General features: G+C 34.9%; 1 pseudogene; it reads left to right on the top strand.

The window, feature by feature from the left end:
* Window positions 1–7,165: 7,165 nt before the first annotated feature.
* LOC142632266 (zinc finger BED domain-containing protein RICESLEEPER 2-like) lies at window positions 7,166–12,220 on the top strand (annotated as a pseudogene).
* The last annotated feature ends 9,121 nt before the right edge of the window (window positions 12,221–21,341 follow it).

Below are 21,341 nucleotides of genomic sequence, written 5' to 3' on the forward strand. Positions count from 1 at the left end.
TTCAAAAGATTCGTCCATTCTCTCCTTAATGGTTTTGAGTGCAAGTGATTTGCTTGACTTGTGAGAAGGCAGTCCAAGCTCATATGTTTGGAGAGATCAAATTAGCTTTTGAATCTTGATCTCATCCAAATCTTTGCTTTCTTCTATAGCAGTGACCTTTGCACGGTAGCTCTCCGGTAAGGACCTTAAAATCTTTCTCACCACCTTAGCATCATCAATCTTTTCACCGAGATTAAGCTTGGAAATTACGATTTCATTAAGCTTCCCATAGAATGAGTCAAATGACTCATCATCACTCATCTTAAGTTCTTCAAATCGGGTGGTAAGCATTTGGAGCTTTGTGTCCTTGACTTTCTTGGTACCTTCATAGGTAGTCTCAAGAATCTCTAGGCTTCCTGGGGGTCTTCACATGCAATATCCTGTGAAATTCATCAGTAGACACACCACAAAAGATAGCATTAATTACTTTGCTATTGGCATATGCCAAAGCAAGAGCTGCCTTGTCCCATTCGGGCTTGGCTATCATGGGTCTAACATGCCCATTCTCAACGGAATCCCATACAGACTCATCTATAGTACAAAGGAATGCCCTCATACGAACTTTCCAAAAAGCATAGTTTCTCCCATCAAAGTATGGTGGAGCATTGAGAGATTGTGACCAATCCATCAGAAAAGGGGTCTTGAATCGTACTTAGGTAATGAAACCACAACAAGTGCACCTGCTCTAATACCAATTGAAAGCTCGGATTTGTGTTAAAAACACAAGAGCTATTTAGACCTCAAATTAATATTATTACGGCTCGGTTGATATTACTCTAACTTAAACTAAGTGCGGAATAGAGTAAATGCGAGCAAACAAACAATAAAACTACTCTAAGTCATATTCAACAAATCACAGCAGTAAAATGAAAGCTAAAAGAGTAGGGAAGAGAGATGCAAACACAAGATAACACACCGATGTGTTATCAAAGAGGAAATCGAAGAACTCGGCGAAAAACCTCTCCGCTGCCCTCCAAGCGGTATATCGATCTACTAGACAATAAGTTGGGATACACGAATAGCAAGAGACCCTCCAAGCCTAATCTACCCAGTGCACCTAAGCCCTCCAAGCTCCTACTCCAACAAGGCTTCTCGGAACCTTGTCTTGTCTAGCTTTCCGGATCCCACAATGCGCCCGATTGCATTCGCCAAAGCTTGGCTTCTTTCAATGCTTCTCAGCAGCACCAAAACCTCACTTGACACTTAGTATGGGTGTGTTAAGTGTTTGAGCTATCAACCTCTCAAGGATTTACAAATGGAGAGGTAGGAGTAGAGGAAAACCACAATAGATGGTGTAGAGAATTGTGGGTATGACAATCTCACACTCTCAAGGTTTTGTGGCTAGGGTTTTCTCTAGAATGTTTTCTCATACTTTTGTGGGTAATGAGGGTATATATAGTGTGGGTGAAGGGTAAGAAAGTCACACTTAGAAATCCTCCAAGCAGAGAGTTTCGCGGGTATCTCGCGAGAAGGCCTTACCCGCGAGACATTTGTGAAATTGATAACCTGGCATGACTCTTCAGCTTCCAGTCATGTGCTTCTCACATGCCCTTTTCGTGAGAACCCTTTTTGCAAACTTCTCGCGAGCTAGTCACGAAATGCACTAATCTTCAATTAAGCTTTAGTCTTCACTAACTTAATACTAAACTCAATAAAATAAAATCCCACAAAATACAAGGAACAAATTAAAGCAAATACAATATTTTTTGTCATGGAATAAAGCCAACACAAAACATTTTTGTAAATCATAACTTTACAATTATTAAATTCGATTGGAAAATCTAATGCATTACATCTAAAGAACTATATCCTCTATCTTGCTTGTGTGTGTGTTTGTTTCTCAAAAAAAATAAAAAATAAAAAACTATACCCATTCTAATATTTGCCAGATAGTATTCAAATTTATGTTTTTGTTTATTATGGCTGTTTAATTACTAAGGTTACCTTTTATTTCTAAGCATATTATGCATTTATACCAAGTTTTCCTACTTATATGATGTTCATGATTTATATGTATGTATGTATGTGTGTGTCTATACATATCACTGTTAACAGTTTTCTGGTGCATCGCACAGGTTAACGACTAGTTTATATAATTTCTAAATTTGAATCTTTGAATCAATTGTGTCTCGAGGTGTTCACCAAACCATTCAAACCACACGACCGCACCTAAACCGATCATAACCATCTGTAAAATAAAATAACTTCATTGCACTCCAATTGGTAATAAAACACACTACATTATGTGATGCGGAGTGTAGTTTTATGATAAGAAGACCGCACAAAATCGCACCGCACCACACCACACACATATATATTTATTTATTTTGTATGAAATATATATTAATAATTTGAAAATATATGAAATAAGTGATCAGCTTAGTGTTAGTGCATTTCAGTTTCATGTTAAAATGATTTTGCTTTGGTTAGATACAAAATCAAAAGTTCAAAACATCATTTACTTCTCCACCTCACACTCTCACTCTCACAAACTCAAAAGTTTAATATATATATATATATATATATATATATATATATTTGTTTTGTATACACTATATATTTGTGGTACTTTTAGTTTACTGCCAATCTGTCATGGATCATTTTTTGTCTTGTATATATTTGTGTTACTTTTTTGGTCACACAGGTTATATTTAAAAAAAAAAAAAAACTTACTATCAGATTGTCATGATTATTTTGAGAAACAAAATTTTACTACTTTCATGATTAATACTAAATTAGAATAAGTTTTTTTGTTAACATGTATGATGGATAAGAAAGAAATATGATTTAAACTAATAATTTTATTCCCCCCCCCCCCTCCACTCCTTATGAGATTTTCCAAAATTTTATAAATTGATAATGTAATGGATGGAACTCTAGACTTTTGAATTTATGACACTTGTTTTAAGTTCATTGAATTGGGTGCTTTGAAAGAACACTAATGATATATTTGGTACGTTATAATAGACTCTATAAATGTTTGGTCTTCAACGTTTAAGTTGTGTCAGTTTAGTATCTAAGCTTATGGTATTATGTCAAAATAATCTCTGCTGTTAAATGACGGCCAAAATAAAAATTATTCTTAAGACATCTAGGAAGGCACATGAATTGCCACATCATATTAATTAAAAAAATAAAAAATTCAGTCAAAATAAATTAAAAATATATTTTTTGAACTAGTCATGAACTAAAAGGTGAGATATGTTTAAGGTTGAGACTTTGAGGTTATATTTATATGATTATAATAGAGCATGTTCTATCTTAAAATAAGGCCTAAAATAAAAAATAAATAAATATTAGAGTTATATGCTTATGTTCTTCCTTCTAAAAAAAATTACTTATGTTCTTTAGGGACAAGATTTCTCTCTAAGTTTCTCAACAATCTTCCAACTCTCTCATTAACAATAAAAAAAATTAAGGACTAATAACTAATGAGATTGAGATAGAGAGACCGAAAAAATATGTGGATGGTTAAATGTAATTTACTATTCATATATTAAAAAAAAACATGAGATTGACAAAGAGTCTGTGAAAGAGAGAGAGAGGAGCCACCACTATTGTCATGTTGGCCCCTTTCACTTTATGGTATACAATTTTTAAACACAACACAAAAAAGTTGACTTTCAAAGTCCTATTACTCTTTTGCATTTATTTTTATCTTTTAGTTTCATGATTTTTAAAAAAAAATTAATCTTACTTTCAGAGAGCTACCAATGTGCAGTGAAGCAACGATAATATTCATCACATGCGTTTGGAATCTCAACCAAATGTATCCTTAACGTGCTTATAATTCTTATACCATTTTAACAATTTATTATTTCTTATATCTTAAACTATTTTGTTTAATTATCTTATACCTTTGTAATAGTTATTTTGACATGTAATTTCTTAAATTGCTCCAACAAACAAATTGTTTGTTTGTTTAGATCCCTTAAAACTAGTTTAGTTTAACCTAGCAAATTAGCCAAGTAGTTACTTAGCTTAATTATTCAGTTCTAGGTTCAACTCATGCAATCATATTACTTAGTGTGGAAAAGTAAAGAAGACAGTAATATGATGACCTAGGAAAATCAATTAAACTAATTGTTTCAAGGTAAAAACCTGAGGCGAATTTAACCTAGCTATTCTCAAGGTAAACAAATCCACTGTAATAGAATAGAAGATTACAATATATTTAAACCCTAAATCTAAAGCTACCTCATGTAGATCTTACTAACACGACCACGTGCAGCTTCAACTCCACAGACTCTTCTATTTTGAATTTGCTGAACACAAATTCCCCGTTTGTGACTTTGAGATCCCACTCAAAGGTTTAGCAACACAAACTCTCCAGTTTGTGACTCTAAAACCACCATTGAAGGTTTAAATCATCAGCTATGTATAATCTTGTTACAGCAACTTCAAATCTACTGGTTCTAACGGTATGAGAATGATTTTTGGTAGTGATTTTGAAAGGAGAAGGCATAGTACCTTTTAGATTTCACAAGAGCACCTCCAAAGTCATAACAAAACATGCCTTGGGGTTTCCTTTAAATACTATGTGAAATAGATCTGAAACCCTAATCACTTAATTGGCTTAATAAGCTGTTAGGTCAAAATTAAATTCTACAAAACCCGACTTTCGATCGGTCAAACTTGTTCTCTCGATTGGTCGAACCTGGCATGTTTCGAATTCCTAAACCTGCAGCTTCCTTTTTCTTGTATTCTAACTTGCAACAACTTGAGCATTGTCTAATCAAACCTATAAACTTAAGAATCTATATCTAGATAAATTTGTACTCATAGTTTGCCAATTATTCTAAACTTTTAGAACCTAACACAAATCATGTATACAATTCTTTATTCTAGCCTTATGTGTGACTAAACATGAGCAGAAAGTGATCGTAACTTAATGGAGTTAAGGGTCAAGGCTAGGGATATTGCCATTTTTTTATTGGCAAAAGACTTTTAAGTTATAGCCAAAAAAGTTTATTTATTTATTTATTTTATTTTTTAAAGATTATGCGGTATGTTTCTTCTCAATCAGCTCAATAACATCATAGACTAATTCTAATAAGGTATCCAATGACAAAATTTACGCTGTAGAGATTGAAGTCATTTGTTTAGTGCATTCTAAGTATACCATACATTCTCCTGATGTTAATTGCTAAATTGGGATAAGAATGCTCAACCCTTGGCCTTACATTAAAATTTACCTTTCACTCATCATTTTTGTCTAATTATTTTTATTATACACAAAATTGATTAAAGAACCTCTCTTTTTTTTTTTTCTTGACTTTTGTAGGAAAATGCAAAAAAATGAAGAATTCATTGCCTAATGGACTAGGTGTTGATCATTGTGGTGACAATTAGGAAAACAATTTTGTGCACCAATTCTTATGTAACCTCCATGCAGGTTTCACCATTTAAATTTTTTTTTAAGCTTTATAATTCTTTCCAATATTTTTTAATTTGTTTTTATTAATGTGATTTTTTTTTTCAAGAGTGTTCATAAGCATGAATGAAAACCTATATGGTGAAATCAGCCAATTATGTTAATTACAAACTCTTTTGGTCTTCTATATGCACTTTGCCACTTCTTTTATCATAAATAAAAAATTAAGTAAAGAATTATCTAAACCTATCTCAATACATTTGCATCCCTCTAAATTGTTTTCAAAATTAAGTATTTGGTTTAGTAACCATACTTGATGATCAGTTGATTGTCATACATGTGTTGTACATGGATGGTCTAAAATTTTGCCAAGTGGCACATTCCTTGAAATATTCTCTCTACATTGTTCCACATAAGACTCTCAAACAATTTTATGTTTTAATTAATTTTTTAACCTTTATTTTCAATACATGTACACGAATACTTCTTTTCTAGTCTCTCTCATGACACTCTCATTTTCTCATGGTCTCTTGCATTCTTCACTAGGACCTACATAGTATATAAACTCTAAACTCTGAAGGCTAGAAGCCTAGAATCCTCTTTCTCCTCAGCTCCATGTCAAACTCAGCCTCTCGCTTGCCTCCTAAAGAGGTTAAAATGAGTGAAGGTGTTGATACCCAGATGATGGTGGTAGCGGTGTCATACAAATATTACTCCATTATTTCTATTGTGAAGTCCTTTAAAAACAATGATTCTCTGTTTGGTTTATGAGAAGCTAAGGAATTAAAATTAAAAAAAAAAAAATTCGGAATAGATTCATTATTATTTCTTTCCCTACTTCCCTTAGCTACCAATTGAAGCAATTTAGAATCACTCACAAATTTGAGCTGGGTAGTGGAGAACAATCAGACTTAATTTTGTTTGTGAAAAAAACGAAGCAAAAGAGAAGTACTAATATATTGGGTTTAGTTTTTTTCAATGTTTCTATGTTATGTTTATTTATTTATTTTTATCATTTTGTGCAAAATATAGTTTATTTTGCCTTAAGGATCATGTTAGTAAGAACAAATGACTATATCTGCTGGATTTTCGACAAAAGGCCTCCAACGGTAATTTTATTTTTTATTCTTATTTGATCTGTCTTCTTTTGTGTCTGTATAGATAAATCTCTTGTGGTGGAGATTAATGCTCTAAAATATTGAAATCGGAAGTAACATATGAAGTTACTATTTTTCTAAATGGCATTTAGTGCTGCCCCTATTTAACTTCGAATCAGTTATTGCTTCCTTCCTCTTTTTTCTTTTTTTTATTTATTTATTTTTTATTATTGAATTCATTTGTAATTTTTGGAGTCGATGATAAATGTTATGTTGATGAAAATTTGTATTGGTGCAGCATGCATGTAACTACAATTTGTCTTGCTCAATGACAATTAGTGCTACCCCTATTTAACTTCAAGTGAGTTGGTGCTTTCTTTTTGTTATATTGAAGTCATCTGCAATTTGTGAAGCCAAGGATAAATGGTATGTTGATGTAAAAATGTTTTGATGCAACATGTAATTGATTCAATATATTAAAAAAAAAAATGATACTTCATGTTATTACTTTACCTATGTTCAACATTCTACATTACTTTCTCATATAGAAGTTTACTACATTATCCGCACATTGTGCAGGATCTTAACTAGTTAGTCTAAATGTCTCACCATTTTTTTCTATTACTTTTGTTTGTGTTGATAGGAAATAAACATAATGCAACGTTCAGAGATCTCAGCACCTTCACCTTCTAAGATCCAATATGAGGTAACTTCAGCACTCCCAACTTCTTCAAAAAGAAAGAAGGTTAGTATCTGAGGTTTGGAATGACTTCAATAAGGTTGAGGTTGGTGGGAAGGTCCGGGCCATATGTAAACACTGTTGCAAGGATTTTTCAGGGTCAAGCAAAAGTGGGACAACACACTTGAAAAATCACTTGTTAAGATGTTCGGCTATAAAAAGTGGAGAATCATGTAAAGAAATAATATCTCTTACCAAAACAGGTGATTTTAAAAATCCAACTGTCATCGATGGGAATTCTGTGTTTGATGAAGAAAGGAGCAGCTTGGATGTGGTAAGAATGATTATCAAGCATGGCTATCCATTGAATATGGTTGAGCATGAGTACTTCAAAGTTTTTGTGAAGAATTTGCAACCAATGTTCAAACTTCATTCACAAGACACTTTAAAGGCTGGCATTCTTCATGTCTATAGAGAAGAAAAGGAGAAACTGTGCAAACACCTTGGTATGCTCTCTTGTTGCTTCAGTTTGATACTTAATTTTTGGACATGTGATGGGAAAAAGAATAAGTATTGTTGTTTTACTTTGCAATTTATAGAAGATGGTCTGAAACTGAAGAAGAAGATTCTTGCCGTAAAAAATCTAGGATACAATTATACAGGAGAAACTCTTTTTGGGATAGTAAAAAGTCTGCTTCTGGAGTGGAACATTGACAAGAAATTGTGCTCTATAACAGTAGAAAGTTCTTCCTCAAATTATCAAATGGTTAAGACCTTAGAAAGTTGGCTTGGTAATCAAGGTTACCATCCTTTCAGAGGGAAATTATTTCACATCCGTTGCATTACACATATTATAAATCTCCTTGTTCAGGATGGATTAGATGAGATAGATGATATTCTTCATAAGATAAGGAAAGCTATCAAATACATCAGTGGAACAACAATTGGGAAAGAAAAGTTTCAAGAGGTTGTAAAGAAACTGAATTTACAAAGCAAGGACATTACTTCTCAAGGTGTTCCTATAAGGTGGGATTCCACCTTTTTCATGCTTGAGAGTGCATTGGAGTTCAGGGAAGCATTTTCTTACCTACAGAGTAGCGATTTTGACTTCCCTGTAAATTTATCTATGGAGGAATGGGATAAGGCAAAAGTCATGCACAAATGTTTGATAGTTTTCTATGATGGAATATGCAGTTTTTTAGGAAGCAAATGTCTTACTACAAATGTGTATTTTCGTAAGATTTGTGATATTCATCACAATTTAATTCAATGGCAAAAAAGTGAACATGCATTTATTCGCTCGGTTGCAAAGAAAATGAGTGAGACATTTGACAATTACTTTGACTATTGTACTTCTGTTTCGGCAATTGCAGCAGTTTTTGACCCACGGACAAAATTGGACTTTGTGCATTACTCGTTCACAGAGTTATATGGTGGGCATGCTAAGAAATACTTATTGATTGATGATGCTCTTGGTCATATTTTTGATGAATATGCAGAAGGCCGTAGTAGTCAAGCATCTACTTCATATGATGATAATTATTCTGATATACTAGACAGGTGGTACAAGTCTAAAAGAGATATGAATAAGGCTCATTCACAAAGGGCCGAGCTCCATCGATATTTAGAAGAGCCTCTAGCTGATTTTGAGGGAGAGTTTGACATATTGGGTTGGTGGCATACAAATAGTACAAAATTTCCAACTCTTTGGAGGATAGCTCGAGATATCTTGGCAATTCCAATGTCAACTTCTATATCAAGTTCTGCTTTCAGTATTGAAACTATGACAATCAGTCCAACCTTTAATGGTTTGGATCCTGACATCATAGAGGCCTTGGTATGTGGAGAGGACTGGTTGGACAATCCTGTAAGGATGTAGGTACGATTTTCATTCATTAAGAATTTAAGATCCTTTTATATATATATATATATATATATATATATATATATATTTATGTGTGGGCGAACGCACGCTCTGTCTATGCATTCCTTCACTCCCTTTTCATTCCATTTAACTTCAGCACAGCGAACAAGGACAATGACCACTCTTTTGAACCCACTCATACTTCATTTGGTTCGGCGGGGACTTCTTTAAGCTTGGAATCTCAAGAGGCACAATCTGAATCTATCAATTTGTTGTTTTTACTATTTTGATTTCTTTTATGAAATGATGTTTGTGTTGACAATGCTTTCACCTGCAGAAACATGCTCCCTCTACTACCAATACAAAACTCATGCTTGCAAATCTTAGTTCAACTAGGAGCCCTCAGCCATTTCCGACAGGTGAGTACCGTTCTTAAAGTTTAAATAAAACTATAAGGTTTAAAAATTTAAATCAAAATATTTGAAATTATATGTTTAAAACGAATTTTAAAAAGTTAAAAAAAAAAAAAAAGTATGATGATTTTTAAATGAATATTACCTAAAACTTCCCTAATAAAAAATAATTGGATTGTGATATTAAAATCTAATATCATTTATGAGCATTTTTTTTTCTTTCTCAATTTCTTCCATACCAACAATTTTCTTTTTAATTACAAAATAAAATTAATTAGGAAAAAAAGAGAGAGGAAAATCTCATTTATCTTAATTGAAAAACAAGAAAATAATATAAAAGTATAAGTTATTCTCCATATAGGAAACCATAAAGTATAAGAAAATTTCCCTCTCTCTTGTATGTGTGCGCACATGTCTGTTTCTCCACAAAAAAAAAAAAAAAAAGACAGACAAATTTCAAGTTATTTTCATTTAAATGGTTAAACCTCATAGTTTTGAATAATTTCATATAAACCTTATAATTCCAAATAGTTTCATTTATATCTGATAAGTTCAAATAGTTTTTATTACTTGTAGTTTCATATAGTTTTATGGATAAAGTTTAACTACAAAGTTGGTTGTAACCTAAAATTACAACTTCTTTTTAAAAAAAAGTAACATTACTATATATTTTGAAAATCTAATTGCTAAATTGTATTTTCTTTACGCTCTTAATACATATGTTAAATTTTGTGCCAACCGGAAATTATTTACTATATAATCTATAAGCTTATATTTTATGCATAATTTTAAACTACAAAAACTTAGAATTTAAATAATTTATTGATGACATAACTATTGATCTTTAATTTTTTTGAAATTTTACTAGCATAGAGGATATAAGAAGAAAATATAATCCAATAGTAGATTTGTTAAATTCACCTCCAATAAAAAGATATTGAGTAAAATTGCAACCTTAAACTACGCCAATTTTGTAACTAAAATTTTGGTTATTTTTCATTTAAATCTTATACTTTCAAAATGTTTCCTTTAAACCTCAAAGATTGAAATAAATGTCATTTGAACCAGATAGTCACATGATTCTTAACAGGGGTCAACAGAATTTGTGCTAGAAGATAAATGAAATATTTTAAAAACTACGATTTAGACGAAACATTTTGAAAGTTTAAAATTTAAATGAAACATGCACTATTAGGTTCAAAAAGTAATTATTTTCCTTTTTCTTTTTTTTTTTCTTTTTTTTTGGTCATATTGAGGTGTTTGTTCCCATACAAGTATTTTTTCTTTTTTAAATTAAAATTTTCTAGGGCTATGAAACATCAAAATGCGAGCATATTATAAAATTTTTTTTTGGTCCTATTGAGGTGTTTGTTCCCATACAAGTATTTTTTTTTTTAAATTAAAATTTTCTGGGGCTATGAAACATCAAAATGCGAGCATATTATAATTTTATAAATAATTGTCATGAGTTTTGTAACTCAATAGCATTATTGATTTATTACATATCCTCTAGTGAGTGGAGCCATCTTGCCATTTGTAAGCACCATGTGGTCTTCAATCAAATTGGACATCAACAGATTACAAATGGGGTGTTTTGAAAAAAAAAAATTAATATTAATTATTAAATATAGTGTTATAAGGAAAATAATTTGCCGAATAGTCAATTTTTAAAAATTGTGTTTGAAAACACAATTTAAGCATTGAAATTTTAAATAGACTAGTCTTCAAAATAATTTCCTCACAACCCTATTTGTAATGATTATATAAAAAAATATATATTAATTTTCCAAAATACCCTCAATAGATGTATTTGTAGCTAATTAAGGAAGTGGTTCTCAAAAGTTCTATGAGTTTGCTCACTAGAAATTTATGATTTCATCTTAGTTGTGTGTATGATATTAATGAATGCATCCACTATGTAATGATTACAACTGGTTATCAGGGTGCTGAGATTTCCTGTGTTTCTATAGCAGGTGTCATCATCAAGTCATCTGATCATGGTTCTAGTGGCAATATTGATGCTGAGGCGGTGAAGAGCTGTATTAGAACAATGGAGTTTCAGTACCATGATAAGGTTGCCAAAGAAATGGAGAGGGCAGAGTATGAGGCCCAGTTGGCAGCAAAGGAGGCTCAAAATCGTCAGGATAGGGAGCAATATGCCCAGGAGAAGTTCGAGCTAAAGCAGCGAATCAAGCATTTGGAGGTTGAGTGGCAGAAGCTACTTTTTGAGTCCAACAGAGATAGACATAGGAACGTTCTTGTTCCACCTAATTATGGGTATCCTGCGCCATCATCAACACCATCAAGTTCTTCTCAGTTGGGAGTTTCCAATCCTCGAGGATCATGGCATGAAGGTGAGGGTTCATACCACCATTTAGACACCACTTCAGATATTTCACATTGTCCTGGCCTGTTGTATAATTCTCAAAATCAAGGTACCTCAAGTTTAGTCACGATGGACTTGGTTCGTAAGAATGAATTCCATACATCTCCTATGACTCCACCTCCTATTTCTACACCCCCGACCACTCCACCCGAAATGGATCAGGATTTCTACCAGCAGTTGTTTAGCAGCCTATGATTCTCGGCCGAGCATGTTTTAACCCTTTTTTTTTTTTAATCTCTTCTGGCATGTAAATGACACTACACGTAGACGGTAATTTGTGCATATGCATGCAACTACTTTGAGATAAAATGTAAACCAAACAATCCGGGACGGAGCCAGGACTTGGAATTGGGGGACAGTTTTGCTGCTGCTTGTGTTTTGTAGTTCGAGCCTCTAAAGTTTCTATTTAGCTGCAATGATTTTTTTTATAGTTTATTTCAAATATTTTAAGGGGCCGAGCAGTTTGTTTTAAGTAAAATTGGTTAATTGAGTTTAATTTTCAAAACTTTTTTTTGTATTGGTAATTTTTAATGCTGGGCTAATATTAGCCCAAAAAAATTAATTTTTCTAGACTTGTATATTTTGTTTTAAATTTTAGATCTATAAGTTTTTTATAGCCTTTAAAATGAGAAAAATGCAAGAGTTACAAATGTTTTTATAAATTATTGATGTTATTAGTAATTATTGTTATGTAAAAAGGTGATGTAAGTGGTAGATTTAAATGCGAACCAATAAAAATTTGTTACCTTAAAGTTTGTAAAAATATTGTAAAAAAGTTTGTGATTATAGAATTACCCTCAAAAGAATTAATGATATTGTTAAGGAGGCAACATCAGCTATGACTGGTGCATTACTCAGTGGTTCTTACCAAAAAACTAAGGTAATACAAAGTCAGCTATGATCTTTCATTGTTGGTCAATGGACAATACTCTTCTTGAATCTAGCATTGTTTTAGCTGATGTAACGATCTTATGTGCATTGAATTTGGGTAGAATGAGGCAGATTTTCGAAGTGCATTTTGGCAATAATGCTTTGCGTGAGCTGCTGCAGAATTGATGCAGAGTGCTGGATTGGCGTTGTCGGATACGTGACTGGTGCTTTGATTGCTCTGCACTATAAGTTATAGTGCAAAGCAATCAAAGCACTTCCAAATTCACCAAAAACCAACCATGGCCACTACCGCCATCACCAGCAACGCCAATCCAGTCATCTTTTGGTAATTTTAACAAATTATGACCAAAAAAAATACAATTGACCTTTATTATGTACGGGCTAATTAAAAATCATGGTATAAATTAGACAAAATCATTTTTTGTCCCTATATTTTAGGGTATTTTTATTTTGTTTTTTATGTTTTGAAACTTTAAACTTGGTTCTTGAATTTAAATAAATATTCATTTTGGTCGTGCTTGTCATCTCAATGACAGAAATTGTTTACATAACTAACAATTTCCAAATCTAGCACACTTATGTGGCTTATAAAAATAATTAAAAAAATTAATTGATAGGCAACATGGATAGATCTCATGTTAGAAGCTTGATATATATATATATATATATGATGCCAAAAATCTTCAGTGAGTTGCATAGTCCTCAGGTGCCCTAGACAGAACATGCGAAATAGAAACAAAGAAAATCTTGCAGAGAGTACCGGTGTGGTATTGGCCAAACACCCTCCGAATGTTAAGTTAGAGAGAATTTCTACAACTCTAGAGTGCTAGAGCTAAGAAAATTACACGTACCTTGATTTGTGAGGGCTTTGGGGTTTCTATAGTAGTGTAGAGCTGACCTTAGTTTCTTGGTGGAGAAGGCATTTCCTTGTGGAGAAAATTCTCATTAATACTCGTATTTTATGGGATTCTTTCCTTGTAGGGATTCCTCTAATCATGGTTAGGGCTAGAATGCAAGGTATTTCCATACTAGGATTCTTGGACACTGCTCATACCACGTATGTGCCACGTGGCTCTATCAAGTCATCTCCCTTGGACCCGTCTACTTTAAGGAGTCCATCCGTCACCTTGCCTCTCCGTCCAAGTCATGGGCCCGTTCACTAGTTCTTTGGTAGGTAGACTATTTAGGCCATCTCTTTTGGTGATTCTGTCACTAATGTCTGTTCTCGTTATTTTTGTCCGTCTTCTTAGGGATTTTATCCCTATCAGCTGCCCCCTCACTCCACGGATCCGTCCCCTAGTATTCTAGACGGACACGTGGGGTGATGGCTTCACCCAGTTCTAGGGAGTTGTGCCTTGATTGATAGGGTAATTGAGAGTCATAAATATTGGTGGGACATGTGGAATCATTCTAGTGGTGGGTTACTTGGATCAAAGTGCCGCTTCGTCTCCCGCGCAACTTCTTCTATATATATATATATATATATATATATATATATATGTATGTATGTATGTATATGTTGCTTTCTTCTCTCATTTCCATCTTTTGCTGCTAATTTCCAGAGTCAGAGCTCATTCGTCACTTGCGAGAATCTTGCAATCCTTGATCTCAGTGCATCCGTTCATCGTGCTTGCATCTTCTTACCCATTTCGTATACTTGTAAGTACTTCCGTCCTGTATACTTCTACCTTTTCTTCAATTTGAGACTATTGTGACTGTCGTGTATATAGACCTATAGAGTCTTAGGAATCTGTTTGTCACTTGTAGGTGTAATAAATGTCTAGTGAAGCGTCAAGTGAACAGTTGTATGTCTGCGAAGGAGCGGGCTAGGATGAAGTGTACCTGTCAAGTCAAACCGACCTCGGTGCAACATACACTAAGAGGGATCCATTTGCCAACTCACTTTTTGAGGAGGAAGATGAGGATTTGGACAAGTATGGATCAGGGAGTGACACGGACGAAGTCTTAGGCAACGAGGAGGTCAACGAGTCCCCACTCCGATCCATTGTTGGTCCTAACGGCCTTAGGAACTTCGTCCTTCCCTTGATATGGACAGTTAATGATTTTAGCTCGACCGTCAAAAGTAAAAACTTTAACACCCTTTGAGATAGGTATCAAATCCCCGCTGATATCCCCATTCGTCTACCACGTAAATTTGAAAAATGATACTACCATGATGCTCCTAACATTGGGGTGTATGAGCAGATGTTCAAGGCTGGGTTTAGGCTTCCCTTGAGCGTGCTCCACTATCGCCTACTCCAATACCTAGGTCTAGTCATCACCTGGATTGCTCCGAATGCTTGGAGAATCTTCATTGGTGCTGAGGTGCTATATGGGGTACGAAGAAAGGGGAGTTGTCGCCTAACAGTGGAGGAGTTCTTCCACTGTTACCGTCTGTTGGAAATAGTCAAGTTGAAGGGTATTTATAGTTTCCTACCAAGGAAATCGTCGCTGAGACTGCTGTACGAAACCCCCGACTCTAACTAGAACAGGAAGAACAAGTATTTCTTCATCTAGGGAGACAATTGGGTGTGTCACCCTGATGAACAGCATGATATGCCTGTCATTGATAGGATCTGGGGCATATTGCCCCCATCTGGTGAGTGTCCGTTTACTTTAGTTTGTTCGTCACTTAAACATTTTTACTATTGCCTAACGTAATGCTTTTTTGGTCGTAGCTTAGGACCGTCCATAGGTTCCCTTGAAGAGTGGAATTTTTTAGAGAAAATCTTTCGTATTCCACTTAAAGAGAGGACTTGGAAAAAACTTGTCACCCTAGACACCATCCATTGGTACTGTGAGGGTCCTAAGCCTGATGGCATCGCCCATCGCTACGACGAAACTGCTCGCAAACGTGAGTTTGTTGCTCTCTTTTTTAATATTTATCCTTCATTCTTTTATCCTTTTTCGAATAATTGTCTAACTCTTTTCTTATGTTCCCCTTTGGCGCAGAAATGGAAGAAGGTAAGAAGAGAGCCCTCATCCATAAGAATGCTGCTGAGCATGCAAAGAAGCGGTAGGACGAGGTCATGTCCCCTGCTAAAGGGACAACGCAAATTAAGCCATTCCTCAAGTAAAAGCCTACGGAGAAAGGTGACCGTCCACCAAAGAAGCCCAAGGAGGTGGTCGTAACCACCGTCGGGGAGAAGCCTACAGACATTCAGGTGCCTCTACCTCCCCATCATGGTGCTAGAAAAGGGTTGATGATGGCCCAAGGTCCCTATCTTGAGAAACATCCCCCTCTTCTTCAAGAGGATTCACAACGTGCCATGGGGCTCCTGTCATCCATTATCAAGGACGACGACTATGAGGACTTAGGCAACCATGCTACTGAGGCCATGGGGGAGACGGGTCTCTTTGGCTTGGCCAAGTACATCACCGTCCTCCTTCCCTTCCATTCTAAATCCATAGTATTTTAGTTCTAATCATCTCTTAGCTTTTTGTAGGGGGTGTTAATGATGAAGGACCGTTGCCTTGCCAAGGAAAAATGAGTTAACCATATGAGGGAAAAGGCTGAGGCTACTGAGGCAGAGCTGAATGAGCTTAAGGCTTGGAAATAGGTACAAGTCAAGAAGCTGTCCATGACCAAGAAAGCTCTGGAGGAGTCGGAGAGACACGCGGGCGAGCTGAAGAAGGTGCCCCTAGACAAGAAGGGGGAGATTACTACCCTAAGGGAGCAAGTCTGTCGTGCTAAGGCTGATGGCGAGGTGGATTTCTGAGACTTCGACGGCTTCCTTAAAGAGCTTAGCGTTTGCTACTTCGACGGCTTTGATAAATGCCTCCATCAGGTCAAAGCTCTTCACCCTAATCTCGATGTGTCCCAAGTATCTCTAGAAAACGTGGCCCAGACCTTGGCCAGGACCATCAAACTAGAGGATACAGATGAGATTTTTGAGGCTGACCCTACGCCCAGCGTTCAAGATGACAAAGAGGCGGCTCTTGAAGAGGAGCAGACCAAGTCCGTTGGGGAAGAGAATCGTCCTATAGGGGAGGAGGAAGAGCCAGAGAAGGTTATGGACGAAGCACCCCCTATTGACCAGCCTTAGTTTTTTGTATTTTGCTTTTTTATTTATTTTTATTAAATTATTTGGAGAAAAATGGTTATGTAATCTTAACATTGCCCACAAATTTTTGGGTTTTTATTTACAATTTTATTTGCTTCCATTCTATCTAAAAGATTTGAATCCTATACCCATCGTCTTTTTAGGTCATTTGTTTAGATTTTAAACTCAAGAATGATCCATCCATTTTTATAAGCGTGACTTAGTAGATTTTGAGGATGACTATAGTCTGTCCACCTTAGTGTTTAAATAACTCGTGCATGCGTAAGGACTTGCATGATTAAGGCATCCCTAGGGTTTTTCCCGTCCTCTTAGGACTTGCACAGATTTCAAGTTATCCTTTGGGATATGCCCGTCCACTCATGAGACTTGTTGTTAGGATATATGTGAATCATGTTAAAAACATATGTCATTTAGAATTGACTTATCCTTTGACAAAGCACACTTTACTTGTATTTGGGTAGCTCTAAGATAAGATTAGTACTTCGAGGAACAAGCATTCAAGTCTAGTATTGAAGCCATGCAAATCTGTTTAAGAAACAAGTGAAGAAGTGCTGATTCATTAAAGCTTAATAGATAACCTATCTATTGAGGTCTCGACAAATAGCTTAACAACCGTATTTGTCGAGAATTACGAAATTTGAATTTTCATATTTGATTTTAGGCTCATGCTGACATGTATATGTAGGGTTTCTTTTCTCACAACCCTAGGACATATAGAAGGCTTATTTTAAAGGCCATCACATAAGAGAAAACAAGGAGAACACATGCAAAAAGTGACTGAGTGCCTTATTCTCTCTTAAAGAAGCTACTGCATCTTTGCGCCTTAGGGTTTTGTAACCAAGTACTTCTTAATCTTCATTGTTGATGAAGTGAAGAACTTGCAACCAACAATCTTCTTCAAGTTGGTGAGTTAGTCACGTACTAGGAGTCATGCATCATTGGTTAGTCATGTATTGGGATCCGTGCAAAATGGTGGCATTCATATATTGAAGAGTTTAGAGATTCTGAAGTGGTAGAAGGTTTCTACTGTAAGTTCATCTATAGTGATTGTAGAGTTTAGGGACAAAGGTTTTGTACTAGATCTGAAACTTCTCTTTATTATAGTGAATTGTTTTTCGGGAAAATTTCCCCCTAGGGTTTTTACTGTGAACCTAGTTTGTTTCATTGATGTTCCTAGGTCATCATATCTTGTCTTATTTACTATTCTATTGTGTATGATATTGATGTTAGTTTATTTTATAAATGTTTATTCATAATAAATCTAATTAACAACTTGGGTTTAAAACTTGTTAATTCTATCAACCGGGGTTTGAATTTCCCAACAAGTGGTATTAGAGCGGGTACACTCTGATTGGATTAATATCCTAAGTATGATCCTTGACCCCCCGTTTTCATGAATCGTGGACAATCTCTTTTGATTCCTCCTTTATTTGATGGCACTAATTATGCGTATTGGAAAGTTCGTATGAAAGTTTTTTTGCAGGCTCTAGGTGAAAAAGCATGGCAAGCTGTTGAAGTTGGCTAGATTAAGCCTAAAGAAGTGCCGGTGGAGTGGGATGAAGCAACAATCAAAGTGGCAAATTTTAACAGTAGGGCCTTGAATGCTTTGTTTTGTGGGGTGACCAATAAGGAATTCAAGAAAATATCATCCATGAAAGTTGCCAAGAAAGCATGGACCATTCTTGAGACCACTTATGAAGGTACCAAGGCAGTAAAGACCGTGAAGCTTCAAAGACTCACTAGGAAGTTTGAAAAAATAAGGATAGAGGAGGATGAGACCTTTGATGAGTTCTATGCTAAACTTAAGGAATTGTGAATTCTGTCTTCAACCTTGGAGAATCTATAGCAAAATCCAAAATTGTTAGGAAAATCCTTAAGTCCTTATCTAAAAAATTCCATGCCAAGATCACTGTCATTGAAGAAGTGAAGGACATTGATAAAATTCCTTTGATTGAGCTTATAGGAAACCTTCAAACCTATGAGATGAGATTAAGGTTAATAGGAAAAGGAGGAAAGCGTAGAAACTTGGCTCTTAAGGATATAGAGGAAGAGATTGATGACTCTGAAGATGAAGATGATGATGATGATGAGGATGAGGATCTAACCTTCATAGCTGATGAGATTATCAAGCTTCTTCAATTTAGGAAAAAGGACAAGGACATACCTCCTAGGAAATCTAAATATTCTAGGAAGGGTAAGAGTGAGAAACCCCTTATCTAGTGCCATGAGTGTAAATGTTTTGGTCATATGAGGATAGATTGCCCAAACTATCTTATGAAAGAAAAGACTAAGAATTCAAAAGATAAAGAGTTGGTTGTTACTCGGAGTGATACTGAGAATAACTCTTCTGATGAGTATGTGGATGAATGTGGTCATTTTATAGCTTTTGCTGCCACAACCGATAAGATGATTGTGGAGAGTGCTAGTATAGTGAGGATTCTTCTGATGATGAATTACCTAAGAAGTTTACCCTTCAGGAAGCCTATGATAAGCTATGCATTGAATTTATAAAATCTGAGAAGACTTCTTATCTTTGTAGAAAAGAGCTTAATGAGGTAAAAACTGAAAAACTGATCTGTTAGTCAAACTAGATGAGACTACAAGGTTAGTTGAGACATTTGTTGTGAAGAACACCTCATTAGAAGAGAAGGTCAAGAATCTCGAGGTTGAGCTTAGCCAAGCTAGAACTCAAATAAAGAAAATGTCTAGTGTAAAGCTTGACGAGGTAATGAGTGCTCAAAAGCCTAGTTTTGATAAGACTAGCTTAGGATATGCTGTCTCCTCCGGCCCCTCCTCTTCCATGGCTTCTGGATCAAAGATTGTCTTTATGCCCTAATCTGAGAAAGGTGATAAAGGTATGAAATCCAAAACTGATTTGGCTAATTCTAAATCCTTTGTTAGACCTCATGTTTGTCACCATTATGGTGTTTTTGGACACATTTGTCATAATTGCTTTAAGTTGTATCCTCAAAAGCAAGTGTCCAAACGGTCATAGGTTTCCTCTCAAGGACCTACACCTTTGTTCGGAAAGTTATTAAAAGTTTTGAGCTTTTTAACTCAATTTCAGGAGAATTTTAATTCTTCTATGTCCTTTAGTAGACATACTAGGACACGTGTCTTTTCATCTTTACGGCCAAAGACTCGTGTTATGTAGGTGAGAAAGGAGCCTAAGACTTAATTGTTTTTTTTTTTTTTGTCCTCTACTTTAATTCTTTCTATCTAAAGTAGGACTCTCTTTGCTTGATTTCTTATCTGCTTTTGGAAACATGCTTTCATGCATTTGCATCTTATTTTATGCTATGCATTTTTTTAATATGTTTTTGTTTGTTCGTTTTTAGTTTTTGCTTTATTTTGGTTCTCATAAATAAAATAAAAAAATTGAAAAATCAGAAAAATACAAAAACAGTGTGTTTGTGTACATTAGTACTTGTGTACCTTGAATGGCCATTGAAATAAATTTTTCTAAACTTTATATCTTCAGTAGCTTAGAAGAGCATCTCTATGCACAACTAAGCAAGTGAGTTTTGTGGCTCATGTTTATGATGAGTAAGGTTAAGTAATCTCTTGTACTTAACACTCGTATCACTCTTTTTGACAAGAAGGACTAGAAAATCCTAAGAGAAAGACATAAATAACCATCTCACCACTGTTGCCTGCCAATCATGAAATAACATCTGTATACTTCGGCATAGCAAAAGTGCAATGTCAAAAACTTAACATATTGGGTATTTTTTTTCTCTCTCTTATATACTCATACATGATATACTTTACAAAAGAAAATATGCAAAGAAAAATAAAAGAAAAAAGAATCAAAATACTTTATATATGATTACAAGTGTGTCTTCTAGGAGATGTGAGAGTTATAAGATGTACCTCGAAGGTAATAATCCCCATCAAGCAGTTGTGATTGTGTGAGTTAAAGTGATTTTCTCATATCTCAAATCGTCATAACATGTAGATACTTACGCAATCTTGCGATGTTTTTTACACACAACACGCAATATTCTCTGCTACTCTTGATACATGTGCAAGTACAATGTGATTTGGCCATCACAAGGGATACATGTGTTAATGTATACTCACTAAACTGTCTTGACTTATTTTAAAATATAAAATTGGTTAGACTTGTTTAGTGTGTGTGTGTGTGTGTGTGTTTTGGATTTAAATGCTTTGCACTTTTCTTGTTGAGAGATGTTTTTGAGAGCTTAACATGTTGTTTAGATCTTTGGCTAGGTAGCATGCTTGATTGCATTCAAGTCTGTGTTTTTCTTTTTATTGAAAAACTGTTTTTACCCATCTTAACAGCTTCTCGACAGCTTTCGACAGATTGCTATCTATCAAGCCCATTTTTCTTCTTGTCTCGATATAAGTTAACGCAATCTCGATCAATCGAGCTTTTTGGACTTTATCTCGATAGCTTCTCGACAGATTCTCGATCCATCGAGAAACTTTCTGTCTAGCCGATAGATCCTCGACATATTCTCGATCCATTGAGGTTGGCTTCTGCTTAATAGCTACTCAACAGCTTCTCGAT

This window comes from Castanea sativa, chromosome 4 (genome assembly GCF_040712315.1).
Source record: "Castanea sativa cultivar Marrone di Chiusa Pesio chromosome 4, ASM4071231v1".
In the NCBI taxonomy this organism is placed as follows: Eukaryota; Viridiplantae; Streptophyta; class Magnoliopsida; order Fagales; family Fagaceae; genus Castanea; species Castanea sativa.